A 19,384-nucleotide genomic window follows, 5' to 3' on the forward strand; every position below is an offset into this window, starting at 1 on the left:
CCAGCAGTACGGAGTATCCTCTTACATTTGTCCAAGAAGTCCTGAGCATCCTCTCTCTTTGTGCCACTGAAAGGTGGTGGCTGGAGTCTTCCAAACCTCTCCAACCTACGCTGATCATCCTCAGGCATAGCAGGAACCACATAATCCTGAGCAACTACAACCGGTTGGGCTGGTGGTGCCTCCGGTGTCTGAAGTCCCTGAATAACCTGCTCGGGTGTGCGAGCGATAAGAGTTTGAGTGCCTCCCCTTTCCTGAGAAGTGGTTGCTGCCGTAGAAATAGAGACCGCCTGAGAAAGGCCGGTATACACTGTCAGAATCTGAACTAGGGCCTCCTGAAGGCCTGGAATCACAATAGGCACAGGTGATGCCTGAGCTGGTGCATCAACAACTGGAACCTGGTCTTGATCTGGGACAACCGGTGGATCTGCAAGTACTGCCCCAGCTGTTGTACGGGCTGCACCTATGCCCCTACCACGGCCCCTACTGCGGCCTCGGCCTCTCGCGGCCCTGGCTGTTGGTACTGGTGGTTGGCCCTCCTGACCGGTAGCACGAGTCCTCACAATCTGTGAGAGAATGAAACAACAGATATTTAGTTACTAGAATCAACAGATTCGCACGACAGGAATTCAAGAATATGGAGTTTCCTAAAGGTTCTGCAGCCTCTCAAAGATAAGTACAGACGTCTCCGTACCGATCCGCAAGACTCTACTAAACCCGCTCATGACTCGTGAGACCTATGTAACCTAGGTTCTAATACCAATCTGTCACAACCCAAACTAACCCCTGTCGTGATGGCGCCTATCGTGGAACTAGGCAAGCCGACTCATTTCCAAAACAAACCGATATTTTTATTTCAAAGATAATTACAATGTTATTTAACATAAAAACTTTCATAAAGGTGTTCCAATCAAAATAAAAGTGCGGAAGAAAAAGTCCGGCATCGGGGTGTCACTAGTCATGAGCATCTACTACAATCTGTCTAATAATATCAAGGCTAAATCAACCTGGAAAATAGCTAAATGCAACTAGAGGTAGATATGAGGGAGAAGAGCAGGGGGCTGCGATCTCCAAACAGCTACCTTGCTATCTCCAAGAAAATCTGTAGCCAGAACAATCAATAACTACTACCGTGTCCAGCTACACATGAATCTGTACACAAGGTGCAGGGAGTAACGTGAGTACGCCAACTCAGTCAGTAACAACAATAAATAAATACTAAGCAGTAGTGACGAGCAATAAAGCATATAACGTTCATATCAGGAAATCTCGGTAAAATACCACATGCTTTAAAATCGGGATTTGAATCAAAACATCTCGATTAAACCCAGTTTCAGTAAAAATCATTTAAAGTATTTTTTTTAACAGTTTCCAAACAGAGAAAAAATGCAAAGGTGAGTAAAAATGATGAAATCATAAACAGCCCCTCGGGCAAACCTCACAGTCACTCGTGCCACTCGGGCATACCTCACAATCGTTCATGCATCCTAGTCACTCAGCACTCAGCACTCGCACTCAGTAGGTACCTGCGCTCACTTGGGGGTGTGTATAGACTCCGGAGGGACTCTTTCAGCCCATGCGCTATATCAAGCCAAATCATGGCATAAATCACTCAGGCCCTCGGCCTATATCAAGCATGCTGCGGCATTCAGCCCGATCCCATAAATATGCAACATGATGCGGCGTGTAGCCCGATCCCATAAATATGCAACATACTGCAGTGTGCAGCCCGATCCCATAAATATCCTCACAAATTAGGCCCTCGGCCTCACTCAGTCATAAACCTCTCAAGCCACTCGTACATTTCAGTAAAACAGGGCATTCGGCCCAAAACATTTATATGCATCAAAGTAAAGTCATAAAACTGAGTTATACGGTAAACAAGTATAAACATGACTGAGTATATATTTCAATCGAAAACAGTGAGAGGATAGTAAGAAAAGGTCCCTAAGGGTCCAAATAGCACTGGCACAAGGCCCAAACATGGCATTCAGCCCAATTTACAGAAACTCTTTCTAAAACATATAAGTATCATATAGTTTTAACAAAGTATGCAACCTTACAGTTGCCACGGGACGGACCAAGTCACAATCCCCAACAGTGCACGCCCACACGCCTATCACTTAGCATGTGCGTCACAAAAAATAGTAGAATGATACAAAATCCGGGGTTTCGTACCCTCAGGACTAGATTTATAATTGTTACTTACCTCAAACCGGTCAAATCTCTACCCCGCAATGCTCTTGCCTCTGGGCTCGGCTTCCAAATGCTACAAATCTATTCACAATCAGTACAATACCATCAATATAAGCTAATGGAATAAATTCCACAAGAAAATCTACAAAATTAGACCAAAACCCGAAATTGGCTCAAACCCGGCACCTGGGCCCATGTCTCGAAATCCAACAAAATTTACAAAACTAGAAAGCTCATTCACTCACGAATCTAACCATACTAAATTCATCAAAATTCGACATCGTTTGGTCCTTCAAATCCTTAAATTACTCTCCAAAACTTCAAAGCCCTAACCCCTCATTTTCACTAATTACATGATTAAACAACAGAAAATCACCATATATACGAGTATTAGGGCTCAAGCAACTTACCTCACTGATAGCCCTTGAATCACCCTTCAAACATCACTCCAAAAGCTCCGCAAACCACTTGAAAATGGTGGAAATAAACCAAATTCGCGAAGTGTTCTATTTATGGTTTCTACCCAGACTCGCACCTGCAGTCAAGGCGCCGCATCAGCGAACTCCACTTAATTCCCCAGCTTCCACACTTGCGCTCCAGGCCTCGTACATGCGGGCTCGCAGGTGTGGCCAAATCCTTTGCGCCTGCGCTCCAGCCTTGGCCTCACCTTTTTCCGCATCTGCGCAGAAAATTCTCGTGCCTGCGAAAGCGCACCTGCGCTTTTTCTTCGCTTTTGCGAAGCCTGCCCAGCGTCCCCCTTTCCGCATCTGCCCCCTGGTCTCGCACCTACGGGCTCGCAGATGCGACAGACTTCTCGCATCTGTGCTTACTACCTAGCCCAGAATTGTCCGCACCTGCGAACTCCCCACATGCATCTGCGGCCTCGCACCTGTGACTCTTTCTTCCGCAGGTGCAGAAATAGCAGTAGCAACAGCTTCAGCTGCATTTTTCAACTTCGATAAATCCGTTAACCACTAGAAATCACCCCGAGGCCCTCGGGACCTCAACCAAAAATACCAATAAGTCATGTATCAACATACCAACTTAGTCGAACCTTCGAATCACTCAAAACAATATTAAATCATCAAATTACCCTCGGATTCAAGCATGAGAACTTCTAAATTTTCAAATTCGGCAACCGATGCCGAAACCAACCAAACCACGTCCGAATGACCTCAAATTTTGCACACATGTCACAAATGACACTACGAACCTACTCCAACTTCCGGAATTCTATTCCGACACCGATATCAAATTTTTCACTACCGACCAAAATCGCCAAATTTCCAATTTCACCTATTCAAGTCAAATTCTACCACGGACCACCAAATCATTTTGGATGCACTTCTAAGTCCAAAATCACCTAACGGAGCTAACGGAACCATCAGAATTCAAATTCGAGATCGTTTACACATAGGTCAACACCCGGTTGACTTTTCCAACTTAAGTTTCTACTTAAGAGACTAAGTGTCTCAATTCACTCTGAAACCACTCTGGTCCCAAACCAACTAACCCGATATAATATAATATAGTTGAATAATATAAAAAGAAGTAGAAATAGGGGAGACGGGGCTATAACTTTTGAAATGATCGGTCGGGTCGTTACAGAACTCCTCTTCCTAAACCTAAAGTTTACAGGTCATTAGTGGGCAATCTCAATTTTCTTACTAATACAAGGCATGACATCTCCTTTGATGTCCAACAATTGTCTCAGTTTATGCTTTGTCTGCCCCATTTGGAGAAAGCTCTCCATCTCTTAAAAAACCTGAAGGGTACTGCTGATTTTGGTGTCTTTTTCAACAACTCTCGTGATCTTTCTGTGGCTGCTTATTATGATAGTGACTGGGATACGTGCCCTGACACCAAGAGGTCTGTAACTGGCTTTTGTGTCTTATTGGGAGGTAGTCTGGTTGGCTGGAAGTCTAAGAAGCAGCACATGGTGTCTATGTCTTATGCTGAGGCTGAGTATACGGCTATGAGTAAGGTTGTTGGGGAACTTACTTGGCTGCATAGGCTGCTTTTGGATTTGGGAGCCAATTGTCCTTTTGTTCCCTTGTTTTGTGACAGGCGGGCTGCCATTCATATTGCAAAGAATCTTATTTTTCATGAGTGCACTAAGCATATTGAGGATTGTCATCTTGTTCGAGCCAAGCTTGTTGAGGGCCTCATTCATTTGTTGCATACTTCTTCCTCCACCCAGCTCGCGGATGTTTTCACCAAGGCTTTTGCTGGGGCTGCTCATCATGGTCTTCTTTCCAAGTTGGGGTGTTCTCTCCCTCCAACTTGAGGGGGGTATTGGAATTACTTAGTCATGGGTTTAATATCCTCCATTTTTATTTGTACTGGGCTGAGCCCAAATGTATTTAATTTTTCTGTTTCAGCTTAGTAATTTTTGGCTTAGGTGGACTTCCGGGTCAAATATATGGGCTTAGTTACACATTGTATTGAAGAGATTATTCATTTTATTTTTTCCAAAAGTTTAGAATAAAAACTCTCTCCTCTCTCTTCTAAGCACAGTGAACCCTAGGTCGAACTCCATTGATCCCACTGTATTTTCCGCTGCTAACATGTTACCCTCTTTGTTTCTTACTCTCAATTCCCCTCTTTTCTCTCACTATCTGTCTGTTCCCTCTTTTCCCCTAGCTCTCTCATTTTTTCTCTCCTTTTCTAGATCTAATTTTTCCTTTCTCGTTCCTTTTTCTTTTTCTATCTGTCTGATTTGTGTGTGTTTTTATATAAGAGAGAGTGGGAGCGTGAGTTGTTAAAGAGGAAGAGTGGGAATGTAAGTTGTTAAAGAGGAAGAGTGGGAGTGTGAGTTGTGAAAGAGGAAGAGTGAGATATAATTTTCTTAAGTAATAACTATAAAAGGTGAAATAAGAGCCAAAATATGTAGATTAAACTTAAAATATATTTACATACTAAAAAATGATGAAAAATTCAAACATGGTAAGAAATTAGGTGCTCACAAATTGAATAGCTATAGATTAATCCATAGCGATCCAACCAGCTATTAGTTAGTAATGTGAAATACTGTGAGAGACCTAACCATTGCCAACAATATATTTTTACAAGTTTATTACCGCGATTGCAATACCAGCTATTCCATCGAGTAGGCCCACTAAGAGGGCAAATCAATTCGTACCAAGAAGTTTTTCATTCGCAAATCGCAAGGCTTAATGCCGAGAGAGATCCCAACCACCCCCACCACACTCCCTAATGATATATGTATTTAGCAGTTTCCAATCCCGTTAATTGGATAAGTGGAGTTGCAAACGGACCTGATCTGGTCTATTTAAGGTTCATTCCGGCCAATGACAGGACTCAATATCTAATTAAAGTCTAATACCTCTTGCAAAAATGTAGGTTAAAACTGCATACAATAGATTCATGTGTTCCGGCCCTTCCCCAGACGTTGCGCATAGCGGGAGCTTAGTGCACGGGTTGCCCTTTTTTACCACGAAGAAAAAGAAAAATATTGGAAGTTCCACTCTACTAAGACTTTAGCTAACATGAGTTGCATATACTGCTTAAACCAGTGGGCGATAAAAACTTTAATTCACAGCAGAAACTTTATTAGTCAAATTTACAATTCTTAAGGTACGTGTTTTCCTTGTCCATCACCTCTTTGAAAAGTACTGCATACTATGTTTTTGCCAGATGTTTGTAGCTACCAATACTACAATATCACTCCTCTCATCATTTTCTACACAAAATGGCATTTAGATAATATTTTTATCACTTAAACTCAATTTAGCAGCCTCTACAGTTCTGTTGCCTTAGTCAATAGTGAAAATGAATGCTTCTAACTTCTGTCTACATTAACTTTGAAAAGTCTACAATACAGGCTTTGCACCACCCTATTTATAATCATCTTGTTTCAGAATTCATTAGTGTACAACAAACAGAAATATGGATAACAAAACGAACATAAACCTCATTTTCTCTGTGTGTCTTTTGCTGATTGTTTTGCCCGCATTTGCATCTTCTACTTTGTTATTTCAGGTACCCAAGAAAAGAAAACTTTCTACTTATATTATTTGGCAGTGGACATAAATATTCAACTAATAAGTACTATGTATTACTCCTATATGTTTTCTTTTTTTATAAAACAAGGATTTAACTGGGATTCGTCAGGGCAAGATGGAGGATGGTGGAACCATCTTATCAAATTAGTCCCAGATTTGGCTGGTGCTGGAGTTACTCATGTTTGGCTTCCCCCTGCCTCAAACTCCCTTCAAAATCACAGCCAAGGTACTGAGCAATATTTCCTTTATGTTTCAACTTTCACACCCCACTAGGCCACTACTGCTTCAATAGATTTAACTTAAGTACCTCGAAAAGAATTTTACAATATCAGTGTAATTAACATGTTATAACAAGTTATATATACCTTATTTTCCTGATAACTAGTTCTACTTATTATGAACAATTACTTGTAAACATTTATGCTTCACAAAGGCAGGGCGGGCTCTAACCTTATCACAAGTAAGGCTTGTGCCTTAGGCCCCCACATTTGGGGTGGGGTAGGGGAGGGGGCATTTTTTAAAAATAATAGGTTTATTAGTATTTAAAAAAATAATATTTAGTACTTTTAGTATAAAAGTAGAGTTTTTCTATAACAATTGCCTCAAAGAAAAGTAATTTTTTAAAATTATAATTGATAAAATCTTATCTAAGATCAACAATGCCTCGAGAAAGATTTGGGTAGGCTATATTATTAATTGAAAAGGAATTATTAGAGAAAATCAATTATAAAAAAATTATTAACAACTTTGCATTTCAAAAAAACTAAAAAAATAGACTTCAAATAAAAATATGTATCATAACTTTCTTTTAAAAACTTAGGTCTCACATTAAACTTTACTTTTAGGCCACACATATGCTTGCGCCGCCCCTGCACAAAGGTAGTAATGAAACACCAAACAATTTCTTTAGAGTCCTCTCACTACCAACCAGCCGACATCATCTGGTTGGGTCTTGCCGGTATCAACTACGAGGAAGAAACAACCAAATGGAAACAACAACTAACTATGGCTCTTGGCCCGGACAACGTCGGCACTTTTATTCCTGAGCTGCGGTAAGTAGATCAAGAGGTCGTTCCGCCCCTTGTCCCCAAATATGGGAATATGCCTACCATTTGACCTATTATTTTCAAACTTGTATGTGGGACCTTAGACAATTTGTGCAGAACACTTATGTTTTTTTCAATTCGACAGGGTATATGCCATCAAGATTGTACGATTTGGATACATCAAGTTATGGAAATTCACGAGAACTTAAAGCCTTAATTAAGGCCTTTCACGACAAAGGGATCAAATGTCTTGCTGATATAGTTATAAATCACAGATGGGCAGAAAACAAAGATGGCAGAGGAATTAGCTGTTTATTTGAAGGTGGCATGCCTGATAATAAGCTCGATTGGGGTCCGACCTTCATTTGTGGTAACGATACTAAATTTTCCGATGGCAAAGGAAATACTGATACTGGTTTAGATTGGGGAGATGCACCAGATATTGATCATGCGAATCCACAAGTACAAAAGGATTTATCAGATTGGATGAATTGGCTCAAAACTGAAATTGGATTTGATGGTTAGAGATTTGATATGGTCCTAGGATATGCACCTAAGTTCACTAAAATCTACATGGACAATACTAAACCAGAATTTGCTGTTGGAGAATTTTTCTTGAAATTTAATAGTAAACCGGGTGGGAAACCGGACTATGATCAGCACAGGAATGATTTAGTTCAGTGGGTTCAGAATGCGGGCGGTGTTGTGACAACGTTTGATTTTACGACAAAAGGGATTCTTGGTACTGCTGTTGAGGAAACAAGATTTGATTTGTTGAAAGATTCCAAGGGAAATCCTTCAGGAATGATTGGTCTTTTGCCTCAGAATGCTGCGACTTTTATTGATAATCATGATACTTATTCGCAACAGCAATGGCCATTTCCTACAAATCCAAATGATAAAGTTACTCAAGGATATGCATGCCTATATTCTAACTCATCCTGGAATTCCATCAGTGGTATACTATTTCTTCTTTACAATACTATTTCAGCCTCTGCAGTTTTTCTATACTAGTTGTTATAATGGGGTAAAACTGCAATCATTTAGATTAAAACAGGACGGGTTGCGCGTTGCATCTGATAGAAAACAACTTTAGCATTTTTGTCAACTCCCTTTTGTAAGCTTCACATAATTGTTCCCTAGTCCAGACGAAGAGGTTTGTGATAAGCTGACAACTCGAATAGGACATAATACATAGAGGTCATATCGTGGCATCCTAAGAGGCAGCCTGGTGCACAAAGCATGAAATGTTTACACAGGGTTCGGGAAAAGGCCGAACCCCAAAGAGTGTAATGTAGACAGCGTACAATGATGCAATCATTAGTAGCTGCTTCCACAGCTTGAACCCATGACCCAGTAGCGTACGCATGATTTTTCATAAGCGGTGTCATAGTTTGAAGAAATGAACAAATAAATAACTTATTTTAGTTGTAAGCGATGTCATTTTTTATATTTATCCCCATTATTTTTATTTTTCTTATAAATAACTAGTAAAAACTTTCGACGAAGCGGTGTCCAGTGACACCGCACAGAACAAGGTGTATACGCCACTGTCGTGACCTATAGGTCATACAGAGACAACTGTATCGTTTCTCCAAGGCCCCACTTCATATCGTGGCATCTAGTTTAGGAAAATTGATCGATTGAATAAGAGAAAAAAACATCAAGTTTCATCTAATTGAAGAGCACTATTCTTTTGTGTTGTGCAGTTCTATGACCATTTCTTTCTGTTCCAAGGGATGAGGAAACCGATCAAAGATTTGTATGCAGTTAGGAAGAGGAATGGAATTTCTGCAACAAGCAAAGTGAAAATTTTGGTAGCACAAAATGATCTTTATGTGGCAAACATTGATGACAAAATCATTGTCAAAATTGGACCTGGCAATGTTGGAAACCTTGTTCCATCTAATTTTCAGTTGGCAACATCAGGAGTTGATTATGCTGTATGGGAAAAGAAGGCATAAGTTCAAGACTCAGAGTCATCTGACTATCCAATATGAATAATACTAGCATTAGTATCAAAACATCAGGAAAAAATAAGGTTGATGCTTATGTCCAAAAATTTTAGTTTGTGTTGTGTGTAAAAGTACCTAAGATCTAGGGACAATTAGTGATCAGCAATAAATCATAAAATGATGATACTAAATTCTATGAATAAGAGGAGACACAATTCATGTGTCTATTTATTCTGATTTAGCTCCTCTTTCTCTAGCGCCTGCAATGCATTTTCGATACTATTATTTCTTATATTTTAAAGCTCACAATCCTTATTGGAGTTAGTTAATAATCCTAATAATTAGATTTCTATGCTTCTGGTAGGAAATAAGATATTCAAGTAAATAACTTTATAACAAATGACTATTATTTTCATTCAAATAGGGGGCAAGAAAATTCTATAGAAAGATAGTGGTTTAATACGATGTTGTTTAAGAAGGAGTTCGAATGCAGGTGTGGCCATGTGGGCTAAATAAATCAATGGGCAGTCTTGATCCTATTGAAGTAAATTGCATTGGAACTTCGTAAATTCTAACACTACGTGGAAAGATATATCTACAATTATTATTTATTGAGTTTAAATTCTATGCATTGAGTTAATTTTTTGCTAATGAGCTTGTATACGGTCGAAATAGATTTCGGCCTTCGTATGATTGATCGAGGTCGAAACATAATGGATCGAAGAAAGACTTCGTAATATCGAGATGGCTTCCGAAGATGGTACAAACAAGCTTTAGATTTCGGGTATAGGTCAAACACCGAGTTCGAAGTCATTATCGAGCTCGGGTCTTAATCGAACTATGATGAGATGATTTCGAGCTTAAGGGGCGGAGGCCAACCGGGACCGAGTCCGAATCATCACCTGATCCTGAGTCCATATCGAGTTCTAAAAGCAATACCGACCAGCACCGAGGCCGATCGAGCTCGAGCTCACAGACAAGAGCTGTTGCAAACACACTAAGGGAGAGAATCTCGACGGAAATTAGGGAAATGCTGATTTATCATGGGTCATCCACTATATATTTTTAATTATATCTAAAGTATGATCCTCCACTATAAATAGGATGGCTATATTTCTATAGAAGACAGTTTTTTGCTTACATTGTAATTCAAGCATCATATTCTCCTATATTCAAAGATTATCCTTGTAAACTTCATTAATTGATTCATTGTGCTTAGTCCTAAAAATCATCTTCTTTTCAACCTTGTTTATTTTGTATCTTTGCAACCCATATTTGATATTTCTATTTATCCTTACAATTTGTATCAAGTTATACCACATATCCTTAGATCTACGTACAAATTTAACTCCTATCCATTTTTCGGGTAAACAGTTTGGCGCCCACTGTGGGGCTAAGGATAACAGTGGTTATTTGATACGAATCTGTAAAAACACACCGTTTTGCGCTTGTTTCCGAAAGTATCTTGGATTTCGGATTAGCAACGACTAATTACCAATCAAATGACCTCACCTATCGACAACAAAGCCGATCTTCAAGATGAGAACAACAACTTGACACCCAATACCGAAAGACCACTTGTCAATACCATTGGAGCTCGAATCGAAGTACCGATAGATATCAATTCGCATGTGGCCATTGAGGTGAACCTACATTCTGAACCTGAAAATAGCATTCATGGTGGCACTCGGTCTGCAGCTCGAGATACCCATATCATCGAGGAAAACGGCGTCAGCTTGCGTATGATTTTCAAAATGTTGCAAGCTCAACAGGCAGCAATAGCTCAGTTGCAGAGCCAAACCCAGCTACCGAGCAGGCCGGAGCCCAGTCCATCTCAAAAAATCGCCCATCGAACGGAGCCAACCATAGTGAGGTCAAATGAGCAAGAATCGGAGACTACTCCCGAAATTGCTAAAATACTCGAGGAGCTCACAAAGCGAGTCGAAGCCTACGATAAAAAAGTAGAAACATATAATTCCAGGGTCGATCAGATCCCGGGAGCTCCACCAATGATAAAGGGTTTGGATTCCAAAACATTCGTGCAAAAACCTTTTCCCTTGAGCGCAGCCCCAAAACCAATCCCCAAAAAATTTCGTATGCTCGAAATTCCCAAATATAACGGAACGACCGACCCCAACAAATACGTCACTTCTTACACGTATGCCATCAAGAGCAATGATTTGGAAGACGATGAAATCGAATCTGCGTTGTTAAAAAAATTCAGAGAGACCCACTCGAAGGGAGCAATGATTTGGTATCACAACCTACCACCGAATGGATCTGCCACCAGTCATAGACGATTGGGCTGTTCAGGCTTTCACTCAAGGTTTGAACGAACGAAGTTCGACGGCTTCACGGCGGTTGAAGCATAACCTGATCGAATACCCAGCCATCACGTGGGCCGACGTGCACAATCGGTACCAATCAAAAATTAGGGTCAAAGATGATCAGTTGGGGTCTGAACCCGCTGCTCGAAGGGATATTAATCGAGAACAAGGTCCGATCAGAGATCGATACCGACCGTATAATGGAAACCACAAAATAGGTGAATCGAGACATAATCCCGGACGAAATAACAAAAAAAGTGATCGAGGTCAAGGGTCCCGGGGGCTGATGAACAGAAGTAGGTTCGACAAGCCTGCCGGATCTAAGGAAGCGCCTTGGTTATCGGAGTATAACTTCAACATCGATGCATCCGCCATCGTGTCGGCTATCGGACGCATCAAAGACACTAAATAGCCTCGACCCATGCAGACCGATCCTGCCCAGAGGAATCCCAATCAAATGTGCGAATATCATGGAACCCATGGCCATATAATAGAAGATTGCATGTAACTACGAGAGGAGGTAGCCCGGTTATTCAACAAAGGGCACCTTCGAGAATTTTTAAGCGATAGGGTGAAGAACCATTTTAAAAATAGGGATTTCGGCAAGCAAAACGAACAAGAAAAACCACAACACGTCATTCACATGATTATCGGCGGCGCCGATACCCCTTAGGGATCGGTGCTTAAACGCACTAAGACATCGATTGTGAGAGAAAATCGATCCCGAACTCAGGATTACACACCCATAGGAACTTTGTCCTTCAATGATAAAGATGCAGAAGGAGTCATACAACCTCATAACGATGCACTGGTAATATCCGTACTTATGAATAAAATTAAATTTAAGCGTGTGTTAATTGATCCAGGTAGCTCGGCCAACATCATTAGATTGAAGGTCGTAGAACAGCTCGGTTTACAGGACCAGGTCGTATCTGCAACCCTGGTTCTAAACGGATTCAATATGGCAAGTGAAACCACCAAAGGCGAGATAGTTCTACCGATAAACGTGGTCGGGACCATCCAGGAAATGAGGATCCACGTAATCGAAGGCGACATGAGGTACAACGCCCTTTTTGGAAGGCCATGGATCCATAACATGAGAGCTCTACCGTCGACCCTACACCAGGTCCTTAAATTCCCAACATCGAGGGGAGTCAAAATAGTGTGCGGAGAACAACCGGCCGCAAGAGAAATATTTGCCATCGAGGAAGCGAATCCAATATCCCTGCTTTCACCAATAAAGGGATCAGGCTCAAAAGGGGAACGAGATACCAAATAGCAATCACAGACATCAGCTTTAAACCGACCGGATAATTAGAAGATCGATGAAGATGATGATCAAAGGATCCCTCGATCCTTCGTGGTTCCCGATGATTCCGATGCGTCCAAATCGATGATTGAGGAATTGGAGCAAGTCACACTAATCGAGCATTGGCCCGAACGGAAGGTATACCTGGGAATGGGGTTGACCCCCGAACTCAGGAAAAAACTTATTTAATTTCTTATCGATAATGTAGATTGTTTTGCCTGGTCCCATTTAGATATAACAGGGATCCCAGCGGATATAACGACGCATCGGCTAAGCTTGGACCCTAGGTTTAGACCGGTGAAGCAAAAGAGAAGACCCCAGTCCGAGGTAAAGCACACATTCATAAATGACGAGGTAACCAAACTTCTCAAGATAGGGTCCATTCGGGAGGTGAAATATCCCGAATGGTTAGCCAATGTAGTTGTAGTTCCTAAAAAAAGGAACAAACTTAGAATGTGTGTAGATTATAAGGATTTGAACAAAGCATGCCCCAAAGATTCCTTTCCGCTGCCCAACATCGATCGCATGATCGATTCCACTGCCGGCCACGAGATCCTTACTTTTCTCGATGCCTATTCCGGGTATAATCAAATCCAAATGAACCCGGAAGACCAAGAAAAGACTTCATTTGTCACCAAGTATGGAACATATTGTTATAATGTGATGCCCTTCGGGCTAAAAAATGCAGGAGCTACTTATCAACGCCTAGTAAATAAAATATTCGAGGAACAAATAGGTAAGTCAATGGAAGTTTATATTGATGACATGCTAGTTAAGTCCCTGTGCGCAGAGGACCATTTGACCCATTTGTAGGAAACATTAGAGATTTTAAGGAAATACAACATGAAGTTCAACCCCGAGAAATGCACTTTCGGGGTCGGTCGGGCAAGTTCCTCGGCTTCATGGTGTCAAATCGGGAAATCAAGATTAACCCCGATAAAATCAAGGCCATCGAAGACATCGCCATCGTGGACAGCGTGAAAGCCGTACAGAGACTAACAGAACGGATTGCAACCTTAGGCCGATTCATTTCGAGGTCGTCAGATCGAAGTCACAAATTTTTCTCTCTACTAAAAAAAAAGAACGATTTCGCTTGGACCCCGGAATGCCAACAGGCATTAGAGGAATTAAAACGATATCTATCGAGCCCACCACTGCTTCATACTCCAAAAACAGACGAGAGACTTTGCTTGTACTTGACAGTATCAAAAATCGCGGTAAGCAGTGTCCTAGTTTGAGAAGAGCAAGGTACGCAATTTTCCATTTATTATGTAAGTCGAACCTTAGGAGAAGCAGAAACTAGATCTGCACCTAGAAAAATTGACACTTGCACTGATAAGTGCCTCTACAAAGTTAAGACCGTACTTTCAATGTCACCCCATATGCGTATTAACCACTTACCCGCTTCGTAATATTTTGCACAAGCCCGAACTACCAGGACGATTGGCCAAATGGGCCGTCATAATCAGCGGGTACAATATCGAATATCAACCCCGTACGACCATCAAGTCTCAAATTTTAGCGGACTTCGTGGCCGATTTCACACCGACCCTCGTACCCAAAGTCGAAAAAGAACTCTTATTGAAATCGGATACGTCATCAGGGGTATGGACCCTTTTTACGGACGGGGCTTCGAATGTGAAGGGGTCCGGGCTAGGCATCATTTTAAAGCCACCCACGGGGTAACACTATTAGGCAATCTATCAAAACTACTAGGTTGATTAACAACGGCCGAGTATGAGGCCATGATTGCAGGTCTCGAGCTAGCTAAAAGCTTGGGAGCAGAAGTCATTGAAGCCAAGTGTGACTCCTTGATGGTGGTAAATCAAGTAAACAAAACTTTCAAAGTTCGAGAAGATAGAATGCAAAGGTATTTGGACAAACTGCATGTCACTTTGCACCATTTCAAAGAATGGACTTTGCAACATGTTCCACGAGAGCAAAACAGTGAGGTTGATGCACTCGCAAATTTGGGATCATTGGTCGAGGAAGGCAAGATAAGCTTGGGGACTGTCGTTCAACTCTCGAGATCTGTGATGGAAGAGGGTCATGTCGAGATAAATTCTACGAGCTTAACCTGGGATTGGAGGAATAAGTATATTGGATACTTAAAGAATGGAAAGCTCCCATCGAACCCTAAAAATTCGAGGGCCCTACGAACCAAAGTTGCTCGATTCACATTAACTGCAGATGGAATGCTATACCGAAGGACATTCGATGGACCATTGGCAGTATGCTTAGGTCCAGGAGACACTGAATAAATACTACGTGAGGTGCACAAGGGCACCTGTGGAAATCACTCTGGTGCCGATTCATTAGTCCGAAAAATAATCAAGGCAGGTTATTATTGGATCGGTATGGGCAAAGATGCAAAGGAGTTTGTTCGAAAATGTGACAAATGTCAAAGGTTTGCACCAGTGATCCATCAGCCCGGAGAGCAACTTCACTTAGTCCTATCTCCATGGCCATTCATGAAATGGGGAATGGATATCGTCGGCCCTCTGCCATCGGCCCCAGGTAAAGCTAAGTTCATTTTATTTATGACTGACTATTTCTCTAAATGGGTTGAAGCACAGACGTTCGTGAAAGTAAGAGAGAAACAGGTTATAGACTTTATCTGGGATCATATCATAGGTCGATTCGGGATATCCACCTAAATAGTGTGTGACAATGGGAAACAGTTTGTCGGCACCAAAGTGACGAAATTCTTCGAAGACCACAAAATAAAAAGGATATTATCAACACCATATCACCCCAGTGGAAATGGGCAGGCCGAATCAACGAACAAAACTATCATTTAAAACCTAAAGAAGAGGTTGAACGACGCTAAAGAAAAATGGAGAGAAATCCTACCCGAAGTCATTTGAGCATATCGAACAACATCAAAATCTAAGTACGGGGGAAACCTCGTTCTCCTTAGTATATAGCTCTAAAGCCTTGATTCCAGTCGAAGTCGGGGAACCCAGTGCCAGGTTTCGATATACAACAGAAGAGTTAAATAACGAGGCTATGAACACTAGCCTCGAATTATCAGATGAAAAACGAGAAGCTGATCTCGTCCAATCGGCCGCCCAAAAGCAACGAATCGAAAGATACTATAATTGAAGAACCAAGCTTCGACATTTTAAACTCGGGGACTTAGTGCTAAGGAAAGTCACCCTTAGTACCCAAAATCCAAACGAAGGAAAACTAGGACCGAACTGGGAAGGACCGTATCAGGTTCTCGAAAACGTTGAAAAAAGGATCATATAAGCTCGGTATTATAAACGACAAACAACTATCAAGTAATTGGAATGTATCGCACCTAAAACGATACTACTGCTAAGGTACGACCCTCCCATATTCGTTTACATTTCGAAACTAACCCCTGCAGGAGTCCGATCAGGAGCTAGGATGGATCCTTCAATATGAAACTCTAGGTTTGAAAGCACGTGTTGCACTCTTTTTCCCTTAGACCGGTTTTATCCCAAATGGGTTTTTCGGCAAGGTTTTTAATGAGGCAACCATTGATCATGCTAAACTTAGAAACAATTCGACAGTATCCGAGGCCTCTTTACAATCGACCTCGAATACAGGGAGGGCATTAGCCCTCAAATATATCAAGTTCTGATGCAAGAAAGTTATTTCGTAACAACAGGGTCCCAATATGAAAAATTGTAAGAGCCAAATGGTCAAAACGAACCATGCTCATGTAGTTGGCCCGAGCCCTGACGCAAAATATGAACACATGTATAATGACTTGCAAAGAAAGTTTTCTAGTTTCCCCATATCTTATATCCAAGAAAAATTCCTCTATTTCGAGATCTATTATGCAAACGGGATTGAGATAAATCTCCGAGTTCGAGCAAGCACTCACTCGACTATTACGCCTACGGGCTATATTACTTTGAGTTCGAAACATTCACTCGACTACTAAGCCTACGGGCTACTTTTATTTCGAGTTCGAGCAAGCACTCACTCGACCATTACGCCTACGGGCTATATTACTTCGAGTTCGAAACATTCACTCGACTAATAAGCCTATGAGCTACTTTTATTTCGAGTTCGAGCAAGCACTCACTCGACCATTACGCCTACGGGCTATATTACTTCGAGTTTGAAATATTCACTCGACTAATAAGCCTATGGGCTACTTTTATTTCGAATTCGAGCAAGCACTCACTCGACTATTAAGCCTACGGGCTATATTACTTCGAGTTCGAAACATTCACTCGACTAATAAGTCTACGAGCTACTCTTATTCCGAGTTCGAGCAAGCCCTCACTCGACCATTACGCCTACGGGCTACATTACTTCGAGTTCAAAGCATTCACTCGATTACTAAGCCTACAGGCTACAGTACTTCGAGTTCGAGCAAGCACTCACTCGACTATTAAGCCTACGAGCTATATTACTTCGAGTTCGAAACATTCACTCGACTACTAAGCCTACGGGCTACATTACTTCAAGTTCGAGTAAGCACTCACTTGACCATTAAGCCTACGGGCTATATTACTTCGAGTTCGAAACATTCACTCGACTAATAAGCCTACGGGCTACTCTTATTCCGAGTTCGAGCAAGCCTTCATTCGACCATTATGCCTACGGGCTACATTACTTCGAGTTCGAAACATTCACTCAACTACTAAGCCTACGGGCTACATTACTTCGAGTTCGAGAAAGCACTCACTCGACTATTAAGCCTACGAGCTACATTACTTCGAGTTCGAAATATTCACTCGACTAATAATCCTACGGGCTATTCTTATTTCGAGTTCGAGCAAGCACTCACTCGACTATTATGCCTACGAGCTATATTACTTCGAGTTCGAAACATTCACTTGACTACTAAGCCTACGGGCTACATTATTCCGAGTTCGAGCAAGCATCACTCGACTATTAAGCCTACGGGCTACATTACTTCGAGTTCGAAACAGTCACTCGACTATTACGCCTACGGGCTACATTACTTCGAGTTCAAAATATTCACTCAACTAATAAGCCTACGGGCTATTCTTATTTCGAGTTCGAGCAAGCACTCACTCGACTATTACACTTACGAGCTATATTACTTTGAGTTCGAATCACTCACTCAACTAATAAGCCTAAGGGCTACATCATACTTCAAGTTCAAACAATGGGCTACCTTATTTCAAGCTTGAGTAACCGCTCACTCGGTTATAAAGGCTACGAAGTCCAAATTTGATCAAATTGCCTAAATCCTTATGAAAACATTCATAAGGCATGAATAAAAATCTTCACAAGGCAGGAAACAAAACTGAAGCAAGTCAGTAAAACAAATATATATATATATATATATATATATATATATATATATATATATATATATATATATATATCAAGATTGTTTACATGATTGATTGCAACATAGAAACTAAGGGCTAAGTTTCTTGGCTATCTTCGGGAGCGGTCTCTTCTCCACCGGGCTCCCCCCGTTCTCGGACCCGCTCTTACTCCCATCATCATCATTATCATCATCGTCGTCATCGGAAGCCAAGGCTTCAGCATCGGCTTCGAGTTCTTTGGCCCTTTTTATCTCTTCGGCGAGGTCGAAACCTCGAGCATGGATCTCCTCGAGGGTCTCCCTCCGAGATCGACACTTAGCAAGTTCAGCGACCCAATGTGCTCGAGTATCGGCGGTCTCGGCTGCCTCTCTTGCTTGGACCTAGGCAGCTTCAGCATCGACCCGATAGACGGCCACGAGTGCATCCGCCCTTTGCCTTTTCAGCGTCAGATTCGGCCTTGGCAAGTTCAAAGGCCAACCGAGCCTCGAGCTCCTTTATTATTCTTGCTTGAACCGAGCCTTTCTCCTTCATACTTTGAAGTTGATTTTTGGCCGATGATAATTGGGCTCGAGCAGCTTTTTTCTCTAGAGCAAAGCGGTCCATACCTTCTTTCCACTTCAAAGACTCTATTTTTACCACATCGACCTCCTCACAAAGTTTCCCAATCATCTCAATTTTCTGCTGCAGCTGTGAGACCGAATAATTAGCCATAGTTCCGGTATCTAGCCCATAGGCTTTTAAAAGTATCATTACCTGCTCGGACAGATCGGTCTGATCTTGATGAGCCTTGGCCAACTCAACTCGAAGGTTTTTCTTCTCCCCTTTGCCCTAAGAGGAGTTTAAGAGAGTCCCTCTCCTCTGTAACCCGTTGAAGATCGGCCTCATATAGATGCAGCTCGGTTTGGAACCGAGAACATGCTTCTCGATGAACTGTTGCGGTCTACAAAGAAAGAAGAAACGAAGTTAGAAAAGAAAAGCAAACATAAAGGTAAGGCCAACAAAATAATTTAAGGCTTACCTGATTCAAAGCCTGATGCACTCCGTAAAAAAGATTTGATGCGTCACTTGTACCGATAGCGTCCTCGACACTGGTAAACATGTCACGAAAAGGATCCTCTCCATCATGAGGCCTGTCTAGTTCGAGGGCCCACAAAGCTTGTGCTTCCCGAATCGTTCCTGCGGAAAAAGCAGGGAAGGTGAGCGAGTCTTCGATTGCTACTGCCCCAAGTGAATCACTTGGAGCA

At 41.7% G+C, this 19,384-nt stretch overlaps 1 pseudogene; it reads left to right on the plus strand.

Moving 5' to 3' along the window:
• Positions 1-6,251: 6,251 nt before the first annotated feature.
• On the plus strand, positions 6,252-9,460 carry LOC104106975 (alpha-amylase-like; annotated as a pseudogene).
• The last annotated feature ends 9,924 nt before the right edge of the window (positions 9,461-19,384 follow it).

This window comes from Nicotiana tomentosiformis, chromosome 4 (genome assembly GCF_000390325.3).
Source record: "Nicotiana tomentosiformis chromosome 4, ASM39032v3, whole genome shotgun sequence".
Classification (NCBI taxonomy): Eukaryota; Viridiplantae; Streptophyta; class Magnoliopsida; order Solanales; family Solanaceae; genus Nicotiana; species Nicotiana tomentosiformis.